The sequence below is a fragment of the Megalobrama amblycephala genome, linkage group LG14, assembly GCF_018812025.1.
Source record: "Megalobrama amblycephala isolate DHTTF-2021 linkage group LG14, ASM1881202v1, whole genome shotgun sequence".
Taxonomy (NCBI): domain Eukaryota; kingdom Metazoa; phylum Chordata; class Actinopteri; order Cypriniformes; family Xenocyprididae; genus Megalobrama; species Megalobrama amblycephala.
This window is the reverse complement of record NC_063057.1, coordinates 5,047,723-5,074,322: the sequence shown is the minus strand read 5'-3', so window position 1 is coordinate 5,074,322 and position 26,600 is coordinate 5,047,723. Positions and strand designations below refer to the sequence as shown.

At 38.8% G+C, this 26,600-nt stretch overlaps 1 protein-coding gene across 1 annotated transcript in view; it reads right to left on the bottom strand.

The window, feature by feature from the left end:
- Window positions 1-22,508, bottom strand: part of wnt5b (wingless-type MMTV integration site family, member 5b) — a 94,900-nt gene extending 72,392 nt beyond the window's left edge. Inside the window, exon 1 of the mRNA XM_048154673.1 lies at window positions 21,755-22,508. The gene's annotated coding sequence lies outside the window, so the exon portion shown is untranslated. The remainder of the gene's footprint in view (window positions 1-21,754) is intronic.
- Window positions 22,509-26,600: the final 4,092 nt, after the last annotated feature.

Genomic DNA, 26,600 nt, shown 5'->3' with positions numbered 1-26,600 from the left:
TTTTTAATACCAAATAAGTTAGCAGTACTAGGCGAATGCTACGTCACCTCATTAATATTAATGAGCTGGGCTGATTAGGTTAAGAACATTCTCATGTGCCTGATTCAATGTGCTGAATGTCTCACTGTCTTTCTACTTCCTTTGCATCATTCTCGCCACATTCCTGTCTTCTCGCCCTCCAGCAGAGTGAGATTAGAGTGTGGACGGCCTGTTCCAGTAGCAACTGCACTCAGCAGCCCCCTTTCACAGACCTTCAGGCTCTCTGTCTCTAACACACACACTTACACTGGCTTCAGTACATTCTCAAGGTCTTATCACCATTACACAATCCCAAATTTTTGAATGTTTCAAAATCTTTCATACAGCACCACCACTGCTATTTCAAGTACTTTCTCTCTCTCTCTTTCTCTCTCTCTCTGCGTGTTGAGTGTCAGGATGTTTGCTACTCTTCTCTGCAGCGTTGCGCTCCACTGCCTGCCTCTTCCTCCTCCACACAGGCTCGGCTCTCTCTCCCGCAGCTCCCGGGAGAAGGCTGCCCAGTTCTGACCTCTCTTGCTTGGGGAGGCTGGCTCCTCTCCACCTGCCCTCCCCTCTGCTCCAACCTCCACAGATCTAGACCTGGCAGCCACCCAGAGTCGGCTCGCTCACTCACTCACACCCTCCCTCAACACCACGGCAGGCGATACTGTGCCGTTTAGGTGGGCAAGAGACAGTCTGAAGGCCAACAGATAGAGAAGAGACAGAGTTAGACAGAAAGAAAGGGAAGAGATTGCCACTGTACTATACTGGTAAGCAATGTTTTACCAAAAGGCCATATTTACAACAATAAATTTACATTTATGCATTGGCAGACACTTTTATCCAAAGCAACTTACACTATTGTAAACCCTAACGCTCAAAATAATTAATTGGTTTGAGTAGGACAAACTTAAATTAAACAAATTAGTTCAGTCAAATTAACTTTTATGAGTATTTAACACTTTCTTTTTCTTTCAAGTTCACAGAACTGATATATTTCAAGTAATCTGAACTCTTTCATTGTTTTGAGATTTATGAACTTATTTCCTTTAATTTAGACAAACTTCTATTTCCCCATTGCACTCGAAAGGGAGAGTAAATGCTAAAATTAAGTTTTGTGTACAAGATTTGTGTACAAGATATTTTGTCATTATATTTTCAGTATCATTACTCCAGTCTTCAGTGTCACATGATCCTTCAGAAATCATTCTAATATGCCGATTTGCTGCTTTTTTTTTTTTTTAGCATTATCACAGTTGAGAATGCTATTTTTGTGGAAACTGTAATTTTCAGGACTCTTTCTGAATGGAAAGTTAAAAAGAACAGCATTTATTTGAAATAGTACCTTTTGTTTGTTCTTTTTGTAACATTATAGATATCACTTTTGATCAATTTAATGTTTCCTTGCTGAATAAAATAATTTAAAAAAAGTCTTACTGGCCCTATACGTTTGAACTGTACACTGTAATAAAATATTTTCATGGTTTGTTATCACAACATTTTTTCTTTTGTCAAATCAACTTCAATAATTAATGTGGTTCAGATAACATAATATTTTGAGTTTCTGTTGATTAAACCAATTGCCTTCATTGTATTAACTCAAATTTTTAATTTCATTGAACTCAAAATGTAAAGGCAACCAGGTAACTTAATTTTTTTTAATTAAATTTAATGTATTAATTTATTTGTTAAACCAACAATTCTTTTTTTTTTTTTTTTTACAGTGTACTGGATATATATCCATATTGATGGCAAATATTACCGACTGATGTACATTCATGTTATATATTCTGAGTGATTTAGCTTATCCAAAACAGAACAACAGTGAGGACTTGAAAACAGAAGGAAGGAATAAACTGCATGATTCCATTAATATTTCTGAAATTTTAATTGTTCGAAAGTTATTGAGTGATCCACCAGGGGCGAGCAAATGTGGGCCGCAATGGGGGGAAATCTATTGCCAGCTGAACCCAGATTGATGATCGTCTCTCTCAGCGGCAGCAGCATCTGGTAAATGCCCACATGCAGAGAACAACCCCCTTCACAGGCTACTAATGGAACGGCCCAAATTGGTGTTTGGGCCCGAACCAAGAACACGACTGTCTTCTGTAGCCATGCAGAACTGGAGAGCAGACAGCTGGGCACGGATACTGATTGATCACAGTGGTGCGTACAGGAATGTTGAGTGTGGAGAGGTAAACGGGAAAGGGAAGTCATACAGAGAGAGAGCCTGGAGGGCTGTGTGTGTTTTGAGCCACATGGTACTGAAGGACGGACATGGGCCATGACGGACACAGGAAATGCTGAAGCGTTGCATTTTTCTGACTGACTCTCAAATGCCCAGCTACAAGTACACAGGAGAGAGAGAGACCACAAACAGCATCTGTAGCACCACAGGAGTTTATCAGCATCAGCACTCATGCATTAGACATGCTTTTTACAGAAAACATGTATGACGCAGACTTGCTGCCATAAATCCCCATGGTAAATATAACTGTTCTACCAAGTAATCATTGCAGCTAAAAAAAAAAGAGACCTAATATTTACCAAATCCTTTCAAATCTTTCATCCCTGGATTCTCTCTCCAATGTTTCTGAGATGCTTTGAATCCTCTTTGGCCGTTCCTGAGCTTGGCTGAAATCCCCTTCGATGGCCACTTACATAATTTGAATTCCCAGAGCTATCGGTTTGAATTCTGTCCTTCCTGCGTTTAGTTTCTGTCTTCATTTTCTGAATCAGTACTTCATAGGAGTGAACAGATATGTAAGGGAAAATATTAGGTTTAACCCATTTATTTTGTGATAATGACTGTCTCTGACTGTACATTATGCTGTTTACCAATCAAATGATATTAATATAGTTTAAATATTAGTTTAAATTATATTACTATACGACAAAAAAGAGACCAGTATGCATTTACATTCAGAATACCCAGAATTTGCTAAAAGATGTCCAATTGTCCACAATACATACTATTACTTCAGCCCCCCCAAAAATAAATAATAATAGTAGTAATAATAAATTAATTAAATTAAAAAATGAAAACGCTGCAATTAAGATTTTCAATATATATTTAAAATAAATTTATATATTTTGAATATATTTATAATTTAATTTACATTTACTATACATAATATTTGTAATTAAAAATATATTTGTAAAATAATTAAATAATAATATTATTAAATAATAATATATTATAATATATATTATATATTATATTATATATTATATATATTATATTATATATTAATATAATATAATATAATATAATATAATATAATATAATATAATATAATATATTTGTAAAAATATTTAGTAATAATATATAATGGAGATTATTAAAATTCAATTATATATGTATAATATAAATATAAATGTAAACATAAATAAATATATATATATATATATATATATATATATATATATATATATATATATATATATATATATACACACACACAGTAAAAATGATATCCGGAGGGGATATTTGTTTTCAATGACCCTACAAGTTTGATCAAATCATCAAAAAAAAAAAAAAAAAATTAAAAAAAAAAAAAAAAAAAATATATATATATATATATATATATATATATATATATATATATATATATATATATATATATATATATATATATATATATATATATATATATATATATATATATATATTTTTTTTTTTTTTTTTTTTTATATGAGGGAAACTAAACTTGGTTAATGTATTTATATGACAAAATTATTTGGCAAAAATGGCAAATCACAGCTACAGGATTCATTTTACGATGAAAAAAATGCATAGAAAAATATATAGTGTGTATATATATATATATATATACACACTCACACAAAATGGTTAGAACTATATAGTGTTTATACTGTATAATATACAGTATATAGCCAATTACACTGTGTGTGTATACGAAATACAGCAGAATACCCCATTCTAATGACAACTTTGGATTCTCTGTCTTGAGTTATCTTCATCCGCTGTCAGGACAACTTGAGTAGGTTTAAAGCGAACACTCTATCTGTCCTTCTTCAGGTCTGACCCCTCCGCCCCGCAGTGTGCTCTCAGGGCTGATTAGTGCTCCTTAGAGGCTCTGCTGAAAGCCCTGCCTGCCTGCCCACTGTCAGTCTAATTGCAGCGAGTGTAGCCGGATCCCTGGGGAGAGCTGGTGTGAAATCCAGATATGATATGTACTATTAACTAAACTGCAAAAATCCCCATGCACACATGCTGCCTGAGCTTTCCGTGCATGATCCAGCTCGTGCCACAGATACAACCTGCCTCTCAAACATGCTATAAATTACAGCAATGAAAGAAAAGCTCAGGAGAGTGACAGACCAATATATTGGCAATGGGGGAAAACCATGCCTGCTTGGCTGATTAACAGATTTCCATTTCATTTATGGCACTTGTTATATACAGTATTTAAGCAATATAACAAAAAAAAACAAACAAGAGTGCTGCTGTACTGAATATCACCTGACCTTAATGTTTCCCTCACTTTCTGTCTGTCTCCATGTCTTGCTTTCACCCTCACTCCAACCCTCTTTCTGCACAAAATCAGAAAAGATTTCAAGATAACTCTTTCACTGCATTCCTTCTGTGCCTGCTTTCCCTCTGTTTCCTTTGCGGGCAGATCTTTGCCTCTGTATCTGTCTTTCCCAAAGCTTCCCCTATGTTTTCTCTAAAGGAGAGAGCGCCCTCTGTCTGAAGTCGCAGGAACAACTCTTAAGCACAAGCCATTGTCTTCATACCAGCACATCAGCCAGCATGAGATCATTTTATAAACTCTAAAGACAGAAAGGACGACGACAAAGGAATTAATCTTGCTCAAGGTATCTGTCTTGACAGTAACGACAATCAGAAACAATTCAAGGCCTCCGTCCTGAGAGATCCCAAAATCAATTCCCTTGACAGTGAGTTATCACTCTGATGTAGGGTGTGTGTGAAACGCTCCGGCAGCAGCATCTCTATCTTCTCGATGCATGAATGGGGTGAGAGAAAGAGTGGAAGAGATGGTGGTTATAATTGAAGGAGGACACAAATTATTTGATGGAAAAAGAGACCACAACCAGATGCAAATCAAAGAACTGCTCACTTCTAGCTTTGCTGAAAAACAGCTGAAACCAGTCTAATGTTTGGTGGTCTTATATAGTTTAGGCTGGATTTTTGATGGTCAGTCAGCTGGTTTCCCAGTCTGACAAACTGACAAATGCCCAAATACCCTCTAAAACCAGTAAGACAGACTTGTCAAGACAAGTCAATAACGAATGTTAAGATAAAATAAAATGTACACAAACCTGTATTTTACTGAAGGAGCTGACCCAGGAGCTGGGTAAAACAAAAAATACCCAAACACTGGGTTGTTACATCTGACCCAGGAGCTGGGTAATACAAAATCTATCCAAAAACTGGGATGTTACGTCTGACCCAGGAGCTGGGTAACACAAAATCTACCCAAACACTGGGTTGTTACTTCTGACCCAGAATCTGGGTAACACAAAAACTACCCAAACACTGGGATGTTACATCTGACCCAGAATCTGGGTAACACAAAAACTACCCAAACACTGGGATGTTACATCTGACCTAGAATCTGGGTAACACAAAAACTACCCAAACACTGGGATGTTACATCTGAACCAGAATCTGGGTAACAAAAAATCTTTCCAAACACTGGGTTGTTACGTCTGACCCAGAATCTGGGTAACACAAAAACTACCCAAACACTGGGATGTTACGTCTGACCCAGGAGCTGGGTAACACAAAAATCTACCCAAACACTAGGATGTAACGTCTGACCCAGGAGCTGGGTAACACAAAAACTACCCAAACACTGGGATGTTACGTCTGACCCAGGAGCTGGGTAACACAAAAACTACCCAAACACTGGGATGTTACGTCTGACCCAGGAGCTGGATAACACAAAAACTACCCAAACACTGGGATGTTACGTCTGACCCAGGAGCTGGGTAACACAAAAATCTACCCAAACACTAGGATGTAACGTCTGACCCAGGAGCTGGGTAACACAAAAACTACCCAAACACTGGGATGTTACGTCTGACCCAGGAGCTGGATAACACAAAAACTACCCAAACACTGGGATGTTACATCTGACCCAGAATCTGGGTAACACAAAAACTACCCAAACACTGGGTTGTTACGTCTGACCCAGAATCTGGGTAACACAAAATCTACCCAAACACTGGGTTGTTACGTCTGACCCAGATTCTGGGTAACACAAAATCTACCCAAACACTGGGATGTTACGTCTGACCCAGAATCTGGGTAACACAAAATCTACCCAAACACTGGGATGTTACGTCTGACCCAGGAGCTGGGTAACACAAAATCTACCCAAACACTGGGTTGTTACGTCTGACCCAGAATCTGGGTAACACAAAATCTACCCAAACACTGGGATGTTACGTCTGACCCAGGAGCTGGGTAACACAAAAACTACCCAAACACTGGGATGTTACGTCTGACCCAGGAGCTGGGTAACACAAAATCTACCCAAACACTGGGTTGTTACGTTTGACCCAGAATCTGGGTAACACAAAAACTACCCAAACACTGGGATGTTACGTCTGACCCAGGAGCTGGGTAACACAAAAACTACCCAAACACTGGGATGTAACGTCTGACCGAGGAGCTGGGTAACACAAAAATCTACCCAAACACTGGGATGTAACGTCTGACCCAGGAGCTGGATAACACAAAAACTACCCAAACACTGGGATGTTACATCTGACCTAGAATCTGGGTAACACAAAAACTACCCAAACACTGGGATGTTACGTCTGACCTAAAATCTGGTTAACACAAAAACTATCCAAACACTGGGATGTTACATCTGTACCAGAATCTGGGTAACAAAAAATCTTTCCAAACACTGGGATGTAACGTCTGACCCAGGAGCTAGGCAACACAAAAACTACCCAAACACTGGGTTGTTACATCTGAACCATAATCTGGGTAACAAATAATCTTTCCAAACACCGGGATGTTACATCTGACCCAGGAGCTGGGTAACACAAAAACTACCCAAACACTGGGTTGTTACGTCTGACACAGGAGCAGGGTAACACAAAAACTACCCAGACACTAGAAAAATAACCCAAAAGGCTCAACCCAGGACTTGGGTAAGAAAAAATAGCCCAATATTTTTTTTTAGAGTGTAGTTAAAGATGCTTTTTCAGATATCAGCATAGTGAAATCACAATTTAATCTTTAAATCTGTAAACTCTTGAAAGGAAAAAAATAAATTCCAACATCTAAAACATTCACACAGACACCGAACAACACAAGTACACATGTTCTGGACTTTTTTAGGCACCAACAATACATCTCTACATTAGATTTTATTTAAGATAGAAGGAGTTGACACTCAAAGAATGTGTAGAAATGATAAATCTGAAGGATTTTGCTTTCAAGTCATGAACCATGTGGCGGCAGACGCCTCTTTGGGTGTTAAAGCCCTTCACGCTTGGGATCAATAAAAGAGCTTACACTTCCTCCACTCATTTCCATCGCCCCTCCATCCTTCACGTAAACAATGATACAGAGAGTGATCTGTGCAAAGATCTATGGGACAAGGTGACAAAGAGGAAAAACCCTCAGATCAATACTGCTTTTCATCTTCTTAATAATTTCATCTTTTGTCTGACATCTTGGCTCGAGCTAAGAGACAGGGGGAAAAAAAGAGCGAGTTGTGTTCCACACATTCACTCACTCAGTGCTGTTTCTCATGCATTCCAGCTTTAAGGAATCAATTTCTCTGTCCATTTTCCCACAGGCGGGGCGCAGTGACACTAAGCTGCCATAGAGGGGCGATATTTCCCACCAGATATGACTTGTGTCCATCTTCCTCTCTATCCCTCCCTCTAACGCCATCAGTCACTCATCTTCTCACTCTCAAACAGTGAAAAGCTGCAGAGTTTCCACACAAACACATGCAGACACAAACTGCAATGTCACATAAACAATGGCAATACACACACACAAACTTCACCAACTTTCTCTCCCTCGCACACAAATATTCGCTGCAATCACGGTTCTGACAAACACCAGGCTATAACTGGCATGCACTGCACACAACTCTCTCTCTCTTTCTCTCTAACACACACACACACACACGCTGCTCCATCTCACGGCTGAACAAGAGGACCTCAGGGCATAGAGCTGCAGCCGAAAGCCGTCACGCTGGCAGAAAAGCCTGCAGGGCACTTACACTCTCTGCGCTCCCACAGGCTTCACCCCTCACATCACGGCTCTGCCCGTCTATCTGTGTGCCCGGCTGTCTCCCTACACCATCCGTCTTTCAAATTGCTAGCCAACCCGTCTGTCTGTCCCATCATCCAATCTGTGCAGTTCTCCCACTGTCCCATCACTGTCTGTCCCATCGCTAATAAAACTCTTGACTTTTGACTGTCCACTCCAAATCACCAGTTATGTTTGATCATTTTGAGATTATTTGCTTTGGTCGATAACTGTGACCTAGCCTTGACAATTAATAATGAACATTTTCTGTTATTAAATAATGTTGCATTAATTGTCAATGTATAATATACACATATTACAGTTTTTATTTTTTTCCGTTTTATTCAACAAGAACGCATTAAACTAATCAAATGTGACAAAGACATTTATAATGTTTTAAAAAAGTTACATTTCAATGTGAAGTTTCTATTCATTAAAGAATCCAGAAAAACGATGCATCCATGGTTTCCAAAAATATTAAGCACAACTGTTTTCAACATTGATAATAATAAGAACCATTTCCTAAACAGCAAATCCGCATATTAGAATGATTTCTGAAGGATCACGTGACACTGAAGACTGAAGCTTCGGAATAAACCACAGGAACAAATTGCATGTTAAAATATAGCAAACACATATGACACAATGACACTGCTGGAATGCAGAACACCGCCGAGGGAACCTTAATTCACAGTTAACACTCAGACCAACACGCTCGAATACACACAACGCAGCACCTGTTGAGCCTCAGGTCCAGCATCTCTTGCGCCGTGTCTGCTTTAAATGTCGTCTCGAGGCCTCTGCACGCTCTAAATGGCTCTTTAAAAGAGCCTCCGTGGATGTGGAGGCAAATAAACGGAGGACCACACCAGCAGTCCAACGAGTCCCATTCACCAGGGCCGTGTTTGGGTTGGCCGGCTGAAAGAGGCGTGATTTACAATAGATCAACACAGCCGTCCGGCCCGGGACACACAGAGCGGGCCCCTGCTGTGTCATTTGGGGTCAGACGGTAAAGATGTGCCTCGCTAGCGTTAGAGACGAGCTACGACACCCGGCGCTTTGTCCAGGGGTGTTGCCGCTTGGTTGTTTGTTTTGCTCGTGTAAACGACCACATACTCTTGGTATCACGGGTTTGGAGGAGTTCATGGTCCGCTGAGCAGCATCTTTGATCTGCTTGGCTCTCTGACAAACATTCCCTGCCCCGCTAATCCTCATTAATGGCAGGGTTAGAATCCATCTTTTCATCATCTGACCAAAAGAGCGGAATTGGTGGCAGAGGAGAGGTGGTAAGAGCTGAGAGAAAGTGATGATGCAAAATGCCAAATTGCTCCCAAATGCTGCTTACCGGATTAATGTTAGCCCGGATTCCGTTCGTCCATTTGAACGTGTTGAAGTCGCCGTGTTTCTGTAAACTAGCTCACAATGAGGTGAAATCAGTCGTGAAATGCGCCTAAGGCAAAGGCTTTAGGCTTCAGAAAGTGAAAGAGTTATTAGGGATGTTGTTAGAAAGCAGAAAATAGCAAGAAAAAGAAAAATGCTTTGAAGGGGAAAAGCATGAGATGGAGGAAAACAACATATTAGCACGTTATAGACTAAAAGAGAAGTTGACAGAAGGCGCATTTGTTGTTGTTTTTTTCGTTCTTTCAGAAAACCTGAACTTCCCAAGTGTGTGAATCTGGCTGTGAACATGTGAGGGGATTCTAATAAAAGCCATAATGTTGTGGCAGTGGAGTGGGAAACCTCAACAAACTCAACAAAAGACCTGCTGCTGTTTCGAATCCCTCCAAACATCCTGATGCCCCCGCAGAGCCCACCACGACTCCACAGAACCAAGGACACAGGGACGTGCAGGCCTCCTTTCACTTTTTAAAGGCCATTCAGGGTCTGGTTCTGAATTTTAGCAAACAAAACCACAAGTTCTATTGCATGTTTAGTCTGAGACACCCATTTCATTCACCCTTTATTTACACTTGGAATAGCAACAATGAGGAACAGAGTTTGCAAGTACATCACATTTAAATGACTGGAAATAAAGTAAAAATACCCCTGCAATTTTAGGCTTTAAAACCACCACTAAACACTTCACAGTTGAAAGTATATTTATTAAATATATGGAGTTTCTATCGTTAACTAAAACTAAAATATTAAAAACAATTTATTAAAAGGTGCAGTAAGCAATTTCTGAGTAACAGACCTGTAGCCAATCAGCAGTAAGGGACGTATACACTCATTAGGGGGGAGGTGCCTGTGTTGCATAGCGTGTTTGTGAATTTGGGGGCGGAGCTATCGAGATAGAAGTGTGATCCTTTCGGGTTGAGGCGTGTTTGTTTTGGTGATTTCAAAATATCAACAGTGTTTCTCAGAAACCGCTTACTGCACCTTTACGTTTGAGTTATAATACTAAAATTACTAAAACTAAAACTGAAATAAAAATGATTTAACCTTTTAAACCCGAAGTGTACCACTGGCGGTATCATTTTAAAACTTAGAAACTTATTTTTTTTTAAATGCATCTAACCATTTTTCTCAACTCTTAACAAGTGCCGACTAGTCCTGCCCATGGAGTGTACCACACACGTGCGCCACCTAGCTTTGAAAAAATCTTATTTTTCAAAACTACTGCCTTGATCAACACAAAATAGGTGTCGTTTGAAAGCTTAGAGTCTGAACTTTACAATTAATGTATGCCAATTTGATCAACTCCTATGTAGAGCTGAGTTATTTTCTCATTAAAAAAAATGATTTCATAATTTATGAAATACTTTTTAGTATGTACTGCAATGTGTCAAAAACATCATACAGCTCAGATAGTCATGTGTCACATGTCACTTGAAAGGTCTCATGGAGTAGAATACAACAAGTATAATTGTTTTGGGCTTTGACTAAACTTGAGCAAGACCCATATGTAAAAATTATATACGAATGCGGCATTTATGTCACGTTTTCACTCATAACTTCATGAAATATGCTCCGATTGTGGAAAATGGCACATTTTCGGGGCTTTAAATGACTAAAGCTTTAACTAAAATGAAAGATTTATAAATACTAAGATATTATAGTAATGATACTAAAAAAACACTGGCCCAAACCAGGCAAAAAAAAAATAAAAAATGCAAATTCGATCACTTAAATTCAAAGTAATAGCATACCTCTCCTCAACAAGCTGCATGTTTTGAGGTAGCATTCACATCTGTACGACAAACACTAAGCATGAAGAGTGACGAGTGCTTTAGTAAACACCACTAACAAGAAAATGGTGCACTGATCTTAACATCTGTAATGCCTCAGAATGTAAAAAACAAACTAGAAACACATCTCAGAGCAGGCAAATTTGGAACAATAACAGCACATTGTGTTTCAGTGTTACTAGGTCACAGCGCTAGATTAGGTGAACTCCCACCATTTGCCCCCGAAAATCTTGTTTAAGAGAAACCCTTTTTTAACCCAAACACCCCATTTCCCCCTCTCTCGCTGTCAACCCTCTTCCCAGGACTCCCCAGACCCTCACCCTATCACGCTGTTAAATGACTCCATTGAAGTCCTGTTTGCTCAAGTGGGCCCGGCCAATTATCTCCCGGCTTTCAGAGCTCTTAATGACACCAATTAAGGCTGCTGTGAGGGCCGGGGCAGCGAGGTCAGTCTCTCGTCTAGCGAGTGTATGTGTGCGAAGCTAAACTGTGGGGAAATTGTGTTTCAATTGGTGCAAGAACAAGAAAACATGTGAGAGGAGAAAATGAGAGTGTTTTAGAGAAAGCACGGCCATATGTGAGAGAGTGTGTGTGTGTGTGTGTAGGCTCAAGCAGGATTTACACAGCTATTATACCAGTCTATTACCGGCGCTCTGCTAGTGCCCTCGCAATCTCCTTAGCTCACTCCTTAAACCCTATTCCTCTCTCAATGTGTTCAAATGTGCAGAGCAGAACCGCCCGCTCTCACCTAAATCCCCCGGCAGCTCTTTAGTGCTGCCCCTGTCAGACCCTCCGATTGCAACACATCGCTAGAGGAAAAAAAGACAAATGCATAATGCATAATAATACGCATTTGCTCTACAGCTACATTCTTCAATGCATAGATGCCTGAATCTCTCCAACAGTATTCACAGAAACAATCAGTTCTGATGAAATGCAGCCTGAAGTCATAGAGCAAGAAGAAGGACTTTTTGGTTTAGATCTACAATAAACACTACAGGCAGAATGTGATTAGTTATGTGCAACAGTCCTAGTATTATGTTCTAGTTTTCCCTTAAATCATAGGAAAAGAATGAGTTAAGTGTAAAAAGAGTGACTTACACAATGCATTAATGAGGTAAAGCTCATTGAAACTCTGCCAATGCAAACTGTGCATTACAGATCTCATGGCAATACTTGAATGGAAATCTTTCCATTTGTGAGCTAGCATGCTGAATGCAAGACTAGTATAGACAGGTAGACAGACTGATCCATGCTTAGAAGACCAGCATGTTGTCGATGCTGGTCTCCAGCATGGTATCTCGGTGTGCTGGTATCATTACCAGACTTTTAACTAGCTTAACCAGTTCTGCACCAGGGGAATATCAAAAGAGTTCAGCTTGCAGATGGGTGAAATTAGCATTGCATCATACCATACAATTTTTCCCAATTTTTTTTTAAAGGCGGCATGTCTTGAAATTAGTAATAATTATTATTATTAAACCATTATAACCATGTTCCATTCTGTTATGCTCTGTCTAGTTGTGTTTAAAGAGGACCTATTTATGCCAGGGCTGGGCCCTCAAGATCCACTTTCCTGCAGAGTTTAGCTTTAACCGTAAATAAACACACCTGAACAAGCTAATCAAGGTCTTAAGTATTACTAGAAAGCTGCAGGCAGGTGAGTTTGATCAGAGTTGGAGCTAAACTGTGCAGGAAAGTGGATCTCGAGGGCTAGATTTGCCCAGCCCCCATATTATGCCCAAAATATTAATTTAGTTTTTAGGGTCTAGAGTAGGTTTTCATGTTTGAGGGCCATAATTTAACTATCTAAGCACATGGTCTGAAACGCATGGCCCAGGTGCACTTCGGGCATGTCCAAATCCACTTTTGCTAGTTTAACGATGGAAAAAATGGTCTGTGCGCTAGGCACATGGTCCAAAAGTGTTGCACCTAGTTTCTTAATGAGTCATGGGTGTGTTAATGTGCAATAAACCAATCAGAGTCTCATCTCCCATTCCCTTTAAAAGCCAGGTGTGCTCGCACCATGGCGGATTTGCAAGTGGAAAGACTGAACGCTTCTCCAGAGAGGAATCCTTTTATTTTTAATATTAAAAAATGTTTGAGTGCTGCTGCGTGCACCTGTATGTGTAACAAGCAGAATGTACAGGCGTTGTGCTCCCGCCTATAGGTGCATATTACTAACGCGCCCATTTAAATAACAAACAAAAAAATAAATAAATACTGTTGGTCAATGGCGCAGTCGTTCAGAAACAGTGACATAAAGAAGAACTCCCTTTGCAGCAACTTTTTTCCAGACCTTTTTTCATGCTCAAACCGCAATACACACTAAAGAAAGATGAACATGTAAAAAAAAGCACAATATTACAAGGCATCATCTAAAACACCAAAAAATAGAAAAAAATTCCACAAAATTAAAAATGAGGACCCATTATAGTTGCAAAAAGTAATTTCCTAACTCAAAATATTTGTCTCGTTTTAAGCATTAACCTCAATTCAGATACATTTCTCAGAAAACCAGATGTCATTTCTTACGCAATTTAGCATTTAATTATTTCTTGATTTAAGAATGTTTGGATATTTGTACTGGAAAACCAGACAAATATATTATGGAAAAAAAGCACGACAGCCGTTGCTTCCAAGCACTCTCGTGCACATCTCTTGTAAATATGTACATGTGAATACACAAACAAACACACAAACATGCAAACACGTAGTTTGCTAATATCCAGATTACAGAGCAGACTGTAAACACTGTGGAGCCAGACTCTGGGACATAGCAAAGCTCAATTAGGGCATAAAACCAGGAGAAAGAGGCACATCATCCATTCTTGCACCCTTCAACAACTTCCAGAAACCCTGCTGCGCTTCAAACCCTTCCTGCTGCCCAGGCCACACTCAAAGACCCGCCATCAAGACAACCAATTTTGCACATCATTATCTAACAGCGAGGGGGAGAGATTCACATGCATGGCTTTTATCTATTACAACACCTTGAATCTTGAGCAGGACTCCACAGGCCTTAAAGTGGTTAAAAAACTCACACACAACAGCAAAGTCTTTATCTGTAAAGTCTATTCTCTCTCCTGAAAAACTCTGTAAATCTTACACATAAGCACCGAGTCTTTTGCATAGCTGATTAATGTGCGGGAATATCCCTGAATTCTGCCGACGGGGAATCTTCTCGTAACACTCAGAGGTGAACGCACACTCACAAATTAACAGCTGGCCAGAAGAGTCACATACAGCTGTGTTTACACTGGGTCGATGCCATGGTGCACTGACAATACATCCTGGTGGGGAGAAACATCATGTATGAATTATTCTACCGGTAACATCCACAGCCACTGTTTTATCCGTGCATGCAAGAGTTCACTGTGCATAAAAAGTAGGAAGAAACCATAACTAGCAAACAAGCATGAATGCAAGCGCATGCTTAACATTGCATTGCAGTGGACTCAAGGGGGCGATAGAGTTTCCTTCAAATATCTGTGCTATAAACCATGTGTTACTATTCAAGTAGCTAGCTATAAACATGCTTAAGTTGACGCTGCTTACGACAGCTTCTTTTGCACTTGATAGACGTCATGCTAAGTCTGCATCAACAAACGTGGCACTCTAATTTCAGCATTACTCATGATGTGTTTGAGATGTGTGCAGCACTTCTGTGTCTGGACAGTACGTCAATACGCGTGTGTGTGTGTGTGTGTGTGTGAGCGATAGACGCTGATGCACGTCAAAATACACGGTACAGGTGATGAAGGTAAACACCCAGACAGACAAGCCCGTTCTCACTCAGACATGATGTCGATACGCGGTGCCCTTCAATGGGAGAAAGGCAGGAGGCCAAACGTGAGCATTTCACAGTCTGGATGTCTCTAATCAATGAACGTAGCCTGCTGTTCTCTTGGCGGTGTTGAAACAGTGGCATGTTTTAAAGAGTGCACACCTGGTGTTGGATCTGGACAAATAACACTGCCTCTGATTACAAGCTAGAAAACATCTCCAGCCACAAGCCCATAATCTCTGGTGAAAAATAAGTGCAGTGCAATGCAAATCTGTTAAATAGTTGCTCAGCAAGTCAAGATTTTAGTTTACGTTGCATTATAAGTCTGGGATAGCGGGGAAACGATGATCCCATAACCTCATATTCACGTGACGTCTGACCTATAGTGAGGCCCATGAAGAATCTGTGTGAACTTTGCAGAATTGGCATTCTACACACCCTTTGTGTAGTTGCTTATTAAATTATTTGGCTAATTTATGATTTTAGCTATGCACAAGAATCTTCTCCATTCAAGACATTGTATCATGTTTAAATTAATATATATATATATATAAAATTGGGTTGTTTTGACCCATCGGTTGAGTTAAATATTTGACCCAACCTATTTTTATTGAACTAAACTATTGTTTAAAAATTACTGTATTGCTCACTTAAAATGAACTCAAAATAGGTTGGAAATTAACATTTATTAATAAGTTTAATAAATAATATTTAAATAATAAACATTTATTAAATCATTAAATTCATCTTTTGATTATTACTGTTTCATCTAGTAATTATGTGTCTGATTTTTAATTTCCAACCTATTTTGGGTTCATTTTAAGCCAGGCATATAATAATTTTTAATCAATAGTTGGGTTAAATAACACTGCCCAGCAGGTTGGACAAACATTTAACCCAAACGCTGAGTCAAAACAACCCAAAACGTTGGGTTTGTCCATATTTAACCCAACTTGGGTTGTTTTTAACCCGGCATTTTAGAGAGTATATATATAAAAACACAGTAACATAGTACCATAAAATGTATATACATATATATAAAAGAAAAAATATTTAATGAATTTCTATCACCAAATGTCTAAATAAATGTCAAATTATTTCAGGCCCATTGCATCTTGCTATTCATAGTTTTCAGTCACAGAGACCTGGAGGGCAAAATGCACATAACTGAATTACAGACCTGTAAATCTTCCATCTCAAAAGAAGAAAATCAAAAACATTTGAACAAAATGCAAGTTTTAGGCACTTGTGATCCATATGCAGCACCTGCTGCAGTATTTCAACTACTAAAAACAGCGGGACATTCTAAAACGCTTAACGTGAAAAACACAATGTCCCTTAAAGGCACAATATGTCATTTTTCGCCGCTAGAGGTCGCTTATTCAAAACTAAGGCGTAGCTTGATGATGCCTTGATTTCGCAGAATCACGGGGGGTGTTGTGTTCACGTCTACAGCTGTCGGAAAGAATCGGGAAGGGACTTGGGCAGAAATCACATTCATGCATGAGATTATTAACGCTACTTTAGTATGAAGCAGAGCAGGGACGAGTGCTGTGGGAGTGGAAACGAGGCCGTTGGAGCGATTGCTAATGAGAGACGATCGCAACACACGCCTCGAGAGCAGCGGAGCTTTTATTGTGCCGCAGTCGCTGCTTGCGCTTCTTCCGGTCATGCGTCTGTGGGGTAAAGCAGCGCTGTTTTATCATATTAGATACATTTGAGTGTTGAAAACTGTTATAGTGTTACTCTGCATTCTCTTGCCAGCTACTATGAGACAGTTGTTGTACACTACAGTAAGCTAGATCGACATTAGGCATGGTAAAAAATGGTACTCGCAGTAAATCAAGAAAACGAGATTTAAACAATAAGACTTACTGTGTTGAGCTATATAACATGATTAGTTTTCTGTCGATGAATGTATTCAAACAGTTGCTCACCTGTCTAATAAAACACATAATATATTAAAGAGTCTTTGGTGTTTCTGTGGTTTCTACATAAACCCGGAAATCGAGGGTAACGCATTTCTCTGGATTTAAACATTCTTGGAAACATTTGGGATAACGTAAGTACAAAAGTCAACAAAATATATGACACTGTTCTAGTGGTTTTTGGATATTTTAATCCAAAAATCTTACATATTGTGCCTTTAATGTACTAAAACAGTGATTTTATAAGATTAAATTCAGTATAAGAAGATGCATACTAATATGAGCCCAGAATATGAACACAACACGCTAAATGATTAAGCGGTTTCTTTATAATGGTTTCCTTTGGAAAAATGCTTAACGAGAAACTGCGAGTTGTGTTTATATTCTGGGTTCATCTGCATAGTATGGATTATACTGAATTTGGTCTTTAATATGTCACAGTCTTGAAAAAACTGGTAAAAATGACTGGCAGGCAATGGAGGAAAGCCTTGTTTTGGGTGTTCCTATAAGGGTGTGACGTCATGTGAAAACTATGACTAGGCTTTAAACTATTTTTATCCAAGAAAGACTGCGTTTGATCTTGCGGATCACATCTTACCGAGTACCGCACCATCTTTTTCTGAGCATGTGGATGAAAGGGTCACATGCACACATCAACCCTAGACACGCCAGACAGTAGGAACCTTTTATCAGTCCCCAAATCACTCACAGAAAAGCTTACATGATAGAGTCAGAGGCCAGCACTTAAAAAAAAGAGGCCTAACCTCTCAATGGACTGCAGGGCCTGGTGGGGAGTATTGTCATCTGGTTCATGGTGGCCAGGAACAGCAAAAACAAGCTCACAGATCGCGTTTGATCCCTACATAATTGATGCTGTTGTGTTTCAAGGAAAGGACGCAATCAGATTTTTTGAGATGTTAGATTGCGCAAAGGTTTGAGCGTATGCGTTTTCCTGAGAGCGAGAGAAAGAAAGGTAAGTGATAGGAGAAAGAGAAAAACAGACAGAGAGCCAAAGAGTGTGTGTGCTGCGGATGATGGGGGATGTATATGTGTGTGTGTGTGTGAAGCGCGTGCTCAGGCAAGAGAGGCAGGTTGGCTTGTGCAGGTGGGCTGTTGACGGTTTTATCTCTCTGAATCAGCTTTTGAGAGGTTTCCCAGAGCTTTGGCCACAGAAACACGACTGGTGTCTGCAGCTTCTCATTCCACCCCAGAACTCAAACATTTCATTAAATGAATCAATGTCTTAATCAACCCAGCCCCCCCCATCACATTCCAAATACCACAGAAAAACAGATAGACACATATAAAGGAGAAAAGGGGAAAACCCTGGCGTGAGGTAGGAACGAGGCTAAAAACATCTGAAAGCTAAACAGCAAGCTCTTAATCAGATATCCGACCCCTTTCCCTTCAAAAACGAGGCTTTAGGCTGCGTGATCAAAGAAAACAGCCCTAAACTCTTTTCTAAAACTAATTCACGAAAGGAAAACCTCAACAAACTCACTTCCACACACATCCTCTAGATATTTACAGCACCGTGGATAACACATTTTCAGATTCGTGCCGATTCAAATCAGAACAAATGGGAATAATCAAATACAACACGGATGCCCGCTTGCTCTTACCCGGACCATCATGCTCGAAAAGAGGATCTTAAAAGGAAAACTAAACGCCAAATTAAAGTACAGGACTCCTCTTAACCTCACTCGAGAGCACTCGGCTAGTGTAATAATTTTTAAGTATCGATAAGGACTTACATACAGCACATCTGGGCAATGTGTTTAACACAAGGCCTGCATATCAATTAAACCTACTCAAACACAGTCTCTGGCAGGGAGAAAAGGTAAAACACAAATACATGAATTATATGGCCGACGTACAGGGGAATGAAACCCGCAGCCAGCGTTTATGCACACAACAGGAGATATTGCTTCCCACTGTCTGTTCTTCAGTTCGAGCTGATAAAAGAAAGCCTCGGAGTACATCTAAATCTTCACGTGTTTGGTTAAACGACACCTGTTTATATTTTTGCGGTTAGAAACTATTTTGGCCGAGCAGACAAGAATCTTCTTATCATTCCAGAGGCACTGAAAAGGTAGCTTTACATTACACAAACACACAGAAATTCAAATAGTGTGGAGAGGGAAACACAGGAAATATCCATAATAATTAAACAAAACAGAAGCACTGAACATTTTGCATAATGTTTGTTAACACTTAATAGCTCAGAAAATGAACTGATTTATATTTATGAATAATACAATTTTGCAGTTTGGAATCCATGACCTCCGTCAAAGTCATATAGGGTTAAAAATATTAGGTATTGTTGTAAAAGAAATATTTATGGAGAAATACTTTTGCCGAAAAAAAGTTAATTACCTTTTTTTTTTGTACAGATAGTTATTGCTTTATGGTCTTCAAACAATGCGTATGCCTTTGACAGTTTGCATGCATAACATTTCAATGAAAAAGTAATGTCAAAAAAACTTTGAGATGAAGATATATTTGCAAATGTCCTTTCCGGGACGCGGCTTCCTCAAGATAATGACATATCTAACTATTTTAGAAACTATAAATGTGCATACATATTTTATATATATATATATATATATATATATATATATATATATATATATATATATATATATATATATATATATATATATATATATATATAGAAAAAAACGAATATTTGGGGACACATTTCAGTATTTAAATTATTAATTATTAATTAAAATTATTAAATTCTGTCATCATTCACTCACCCTTAAGTTGTTCCAAACCTGTGTGACTTCCATATTAAGGAGAGGGGGAAATGGTAGCCTATATAGGCCTACGTCAGTGGGGTCCATCAACTGATTGGTTACCGACATTCTTCAAAATATCTTCTTTTGTGTTCAGCAGAAGGACGTAATTCATACATGTTTGGAACAAACTGAGGGTGGGTAAATGATGACAGAATTTTCATTTTTGGGTGAACAATCTCTTTAAGTGTAAATATATAATAACACGATAAATAATGATTTCTTCGCTATCCAGTCAAGCCCTCGAGCAGCGTATACTGTTGCTATGGTTACCTCCTAAAGGCCAACATGACTTCCGTTCGCGAGCGTACGCACTTGGCGCTCTGTGACTAATTTGTAATCTAATTTCTGAGGTTATTGAAACGTTTGAAAACACAAATTTATGTAACAACAGCTGGTGTAAAAGAATAGACGCTTTAATAATCCTGGCTTCAAGCTTTTTAAAAACCCCATAATTGTACCTGGCGCTTTTCAAAAAAATCTTTTTAATTGACAAACCACAGATGGCTTATTTAAAAGCTGCACCAAAAGTCAGCAACTGTCAATCATTTTTCAGCTTCAACACCTTACATGAAGTAGGCTATTTTCCCAAGGAAGTCCTAGATAAAATCTTTTCAAACATTTGACCTCGATTCGAAAGATGTGCCCCACATCCATTGAGACTACTGAGTGATTCGGATTATTTTAGTAGTCTAAAATTAACTGTAAAAAAAAGTGAGGCCATTATAAATTTCACATTATGTGAGTGTTCTTTATTTAAACGATTGTTAACGATCCTAGTGGGTAAATAAGACTCGTTAGGGGAGAACGGGGAGTGTTGTAAAACATTTAAACGCCTGTAACTCCGTTTTTTTTTTTCATCTATGTGTCTCCAAGTTTTATATAGCTAGTATTTCCATATTTTTCTGTCACATATTTAATCTACAATTTACGTAAATTAAAGGCCAAGTACAAAGAGTGCGCGGGGTTGCAAGTACAAAGAGGGTTGTAACACTAATAGAAAACATGCACAGTTTGTGCATGAATGTATTGTGGTCATTTACTTTGCTCAAAATAATACTAAAATGATTTCTGCCACATGCAATTTTTATCCAAATGTTTAACAAACAGAAAACATTTATTTTGCATGTAAAAAAAAAAATAAAAAAATAATACATAAACCATAGTGTTAGTGACTTTCACCGCTGTGTCAAACGCAGGCCTATACACGGTCCCACATATGTGCAATCATTTAAAAGCGTTAAAACCTTTCCTGTCTGCTCAATATTACTCTTTTTTTTAAGTAGGCTATTTTAAAAAATGTAGATGCAACTTGTGTGGATGTTAAACAAGAGATCCCGCTGATTCAGATGATACTAATTTTGTCATTTAATATCAACATGACGCAAATCAAAAACGAGACGAGAAATAATACTTTTAAACCTGTTCTATTTAAACAAAGAGTCCTACAACTTGCAGTGCCACCTCAGGAAGGTGCTGGGCATGTATGACAGCGATTTCACTCCTGTAGCTCATTTCTAATTGCTCAAACTGATGGTGCTACAACTCACCCCGCTCTCCCTATCATGCCTTGGGCAAAACATATTTTTTTTGTAGGATCCTTGAGATGAATAGGGTATATGAAGCCTGTGAGTTTCGCTGGCCGGCACAAACTTTTCTCAAGGCATGTTCTGAAACAACCAAAACGCTCAGGGCAACATCAACAAACATCCTTTCCAAACAATATGCAACTTTTGGGTTTGAAAGAAACTAGAGCTTACTTGTTTGCAGATCTATCCGTTCAGTGTAGGTCTCCAAAAGTTCCTCCAAAGTTCTTGACAGCTGAAGTTGGTCTTCTGCTCTCCGTTATGTTCTTTTGAAGCGCTTGCAAAGTAGGAGTTACTTCTGAAAACTATGAAACAATTCCACCTCCGATCAATTTAATTTGGAGCTTGCGTTTCCAGTGTTTTTCTCTTCTTTCATTCACTTACAAAGCGAAGAACATACTCCAAAACACGGCGCTGTCCATTGCAAGAAAAGAAAAGAAAAAAAGCTCCGCGAAAATGACTCGATTGAATCTTTTCAAAGTTTTGATACACTTACCGGGCGTTACGACGTCACGCAACAGGTGTCAATTAAACATTCGATAGTTTGACAAGAGCGCAAACAAACGCGCTGCGCGTGCGGCGCGCAACAGGAGCGACAAAAGCCTTTTCCTCCTTATTAGAGAAATTAGCAGACAAAAGCAGTCTGAAGTCATTCAGTCCACTTCACAGATGCATTCACAACTGTTTGCGCTTAAAACTTGTGCATTAAATCCTTCTTTAGCGCAGGAAAACTTTTCAAACTTTCCCCCTCTTTTCTTTCCAGAGGCTGTTCGGGCTCTTAACCCCAGACCTAGCACTAAAAGCAGACGACGAAGAAACTCTAGCGACTGCTTCAGTCCGCAGGCAGGGGGGTGAAAGAGTGAGTTTTGACTAGTTTGCGCGTTGCCTACTCATGGGCCTGCCCTCCCCATCTCTCCAGCTTCGACACAGGGGAGGGAGAGAAACCACAGTCCTCCAACAGCGCGTTGCCATTTGACGAACACTTGGAATACTGTCCCAACCACTGCTCCTATTAGTCAGACAATAAACTTGTAGTAATTAGTTTTTATAAGAGAGATGATCTTTATTGTGGCAGGCCAGGGTATACTTTGGAAACCTAAGCAAAACTTTTCGAGAGTTTTGAAATGTTAATTTACAATGGTTCACTTTCTATAAAACTATACAAATGGATAGATTATATGTTTGTTTGTTTTTTTGTTTTTTTTTTTAGTTAAGCAAGATCTCAAATATATTTACATATATACATAAATGTAAATATATAATATACACTGTTTGAATTTAAATAGGCAAACACTTAAGAGTCTATGACTGGATCATTATTACAGTAATTATTATGTTTCCAACATGTTATATGTTTGGCAACACTTCTTCTAACACTAATTGATGGGGTGTGTAGCTTTTCATTTCTTAAACAATCATGTCAGAAGACGTATCATGCTCATATTCCAGGATGACAAAGCCAAGATTCATAAGGCTCAAATTGTGAAAGAATGGTTGGGAGGGAGCATGAAGAATCATTTTCACACATGAATTGGCACCTCTGAGTCCAGACCTTAAATTCATTGAAAGTTTTTGGGATGTGCTGGAGGAGACTTTACAGAGTGCTCACCTCTTGCATTGTCAATACAAGATCTTAACCAAAAAACTGACGCACCTCTTGATGGAAATAAATGTTGTGATGTAATGAAAAGCTACACACTCCGTCAATTAGGGTTAAAAGACCTGTTCCCAAACATATAACATGCTAGAAACATAATAATCACTGTAATAATGATCCAGTCATAGACTCTTAAAGAAAATAAAACTTGAAAATCAAGTTTATATGTCTATGTTGTGTTTTTAATGTGCTTTAAGACAAACCATGTGCAAATTCATAAGTGGACACCATTGCTTGAGTATTTTGTCCTTAAAATGGCAGTGAACCAAAGACAGTCTCGGAAACGCGGTTTGAAATCACTGGCGTTTCTGACATCACAAACTACCTTGTAACCAAATACGAAACAAATTTATACAGTAAAATATCGTTTTCCATTGAAACAGTAATACTGTATACCATATAACAATGCATTCTGGGTAATATTTGTTATTTTAAGAGTTTCTTGAAAATTACAAATAATATTACCCAGAATGCATTGTAATACACAGAAGTAATATACGGTAAAACAGTGCATTCTGGGTAACATTTTTCATTTTTGTCATCAAAACGACAAATATACAAATATTTTTCTGTGTAAATTTGTCTAGTTACATTTAAGCTATTTTAAGCTAATTTTCTTAATATAATTTTTCATATTTATGTATTTATTCAATTTGTATTTATTTATTTTGAGGGAGGGGGGGATTAAACATGGACAACAATTTACTGTTTTTATGATGTCCTATTCTGTACAGTCACTGGAAAGCTATTTTAAGGCATGAAGAAATTTTTTTCAATTTAAAAAAAAAAACATTTAAAGGTCTCATTTTGATGATCAAAGAGGAGTTAAGAGAAAATTATTGACTACAGGGGAACTTTTTTTTTTTGGCTGGGCAGTGTGTAAAAGTATTTTTAACTACAATTTTGATGCTTTTTTTTTTTAAAGTTAAAATTCAACAAGATTTAGGTTAAATATATACAACTGTAGAAGAACAGTAAAATTTGTTTAAAACAGTTTGTCACACTTTACGTCAGCCCATAATGTATAAAATGAAATAATACGTATATAAGCATGACACAATAATAAGCAACGTTTACAAAACAGCAATAAAGTATCGTTTTGAATAACAGTGCGCTGTAATTCGAATCTGATCGTTTTCATGCTGCGGCTCTACAAATGCACAAATAGGACAATCATACTCTTGGCTCGGAGCTCCGGTGGGGTGCAGCCGCAGTCCCGCTCACATATGGAGCGACTGAGCGAACGGTAGATGACAATGGAGGACAAACACGCAGTAGAGCCGTATCGGGTTTCCACATGTGAAGATATTGCTTTAACGAGCGTGGAGGGGTCAGACCCAACTCCATTTCTCCAGAACACACATTCTGCGGCGCTCGACTCCTGAGTCACGGCGCACATATGGGCCTGATCTACCGCTGCGTGCCCACCTCTGACATCTGGAGCTTTCTGCTGGCAATGAGTGTGAAAGATTCTGACAAAAGTATCGATAACATCTCAATCTGCTGAGCCCTTTTCCCATCCCAATTGTTGTAACAACATTGAGGGATGAAGGTATTATAAGGGACCTTCTAAAGTTTCATTTCGTTCGGGTTAAGGAACCCGTCTCGTCTCTCTGTGGAAACGGTGAGCTGACTGACACCGCGGCTGTCGAGGGAATGCGAGGCCTTTGAACCCTCTCCCTCACGTCTGCCACGGCAGATCAAATGTAAGCAAAGCGTAAGCATGTCAAAATGGCCACGATAGAGACGAGCTAAAAACGTGATGCAGCTTTTATCTGACAAACATCCCGGGACCCGCAAACTCCTGTACATAATCAAACCCAGCTCCAGTCCTCAGGCTCTGACTCACTTCCAAAACCCTTCTCAGAATTGCTCCATTCATTACCTTTATATAAAATGAGTGTCTTATTCACTGAAGAAAAAGTCTTTTCAGTGCGTCTTGACATTGTTCGCTTTCTCAACCGTTCGATCGGGACAGACAGACATTCTTTTGAGCTGTGTTTCATCCACGGCTGTTTTTGAAGCTCCAGGTAAGATCATCCTCTAGAAACCTGTCAGAGCTTGTAATGGCTCTTACATGTCTGCTTCTTTGTACTGCACTGTACATGTGTGCATGTGCACTTAATAATGGCCTTGTAATTAGTTGTTTAACTCTCAACAAGCCAGTTAATTTCAGCAAGATCACTTCTAGACACTGATTTACAGTACAGGTAAAATCCCAGCGCAGGTCTGGCCGTCTGTAATTTGTTGATATGCTTTCCAAAAAAAAAAAAAAAAAAAGAGACTAGCGTCAGCAGAAAGGTACAAACTCCCAGCGTTCTCTTCAATCTATCATTAGTTCTGCTTGCTAAGGCAAGTATCACTATAAGTATTGCTCAAACTAAAGGTTAGGGATTTCAGCAAACTGCCAACCTTAAGTATGAAACTTTAGGTCGTAACTCATCCGGCACCGACATGAATGACACCTCAAATCGAGCGCTTGAAGGAGAGAAGTGGGCTGATGCTTATGATTTACACAAAAAACATAATTGTTTTAAGGGATTAGTTCACTTCACAATTCAAATTTCCTGATAATTTACTCATCAAGTCATCCAAGATGTTCATGTCTTTCTTTCTTCAGTCGAAAAGAAATTGAGAAAAACATTCCAGGATTTTTCTCCATATAGTGGACTTCAACAGTTACCAATGGGCTGAAGGTCCAAATTATAGTAGTGCAGCTTCAAAGGGCTCTACACGATCCCAGACGAGGAATAAGGGTCTTATCTAGTGAAACGATCTGTCATTTTTTGAAAAAAGTAAAAATGTATATAATTTTTAACCAAAAATGCTTGTCTTGCACTAGGTCACGTTGGAAAGCTCACGCATGACGTAGGCGGAAGTAGCGGGGTAGTGCAAAAAAAACTCTCATTTTCTCCTCCAACTTCAAAATCATCTGACAACGTTGTTTTACCTTTTTTTTGTAAAAGTCCTTAGTAGTTCGGACTTGGCAAGTTCGACTCAGGAGAACGGACTCCTGAGGACGGGAAGACGCAAGTCTGGTGATTCGATAAATGGTTCAGCAGCGTACTTGATTGCGTCATTCAGCTCGCTCTGGGCAACAGTATGTTATAAAACACCACTCTGCCTCTTTTTGTTTTCATTTAAAAAATATTAAACATATTAATATGTGGTTCAGGCAATATGTGCATACTCTGATTATCTTCACTGTAATAAAATGAAATATAAAACACAACCCTGTCTCTTTTTGTTAAATGTCAGTTTTAATGATCAATAATAGCCAAGGTATAAGAAGCTATACAATAAGAAATAAAGCAAACAATTCAGTCAATCGTACAAAGTCAGCGCTCTAGGCTACAATGGTAA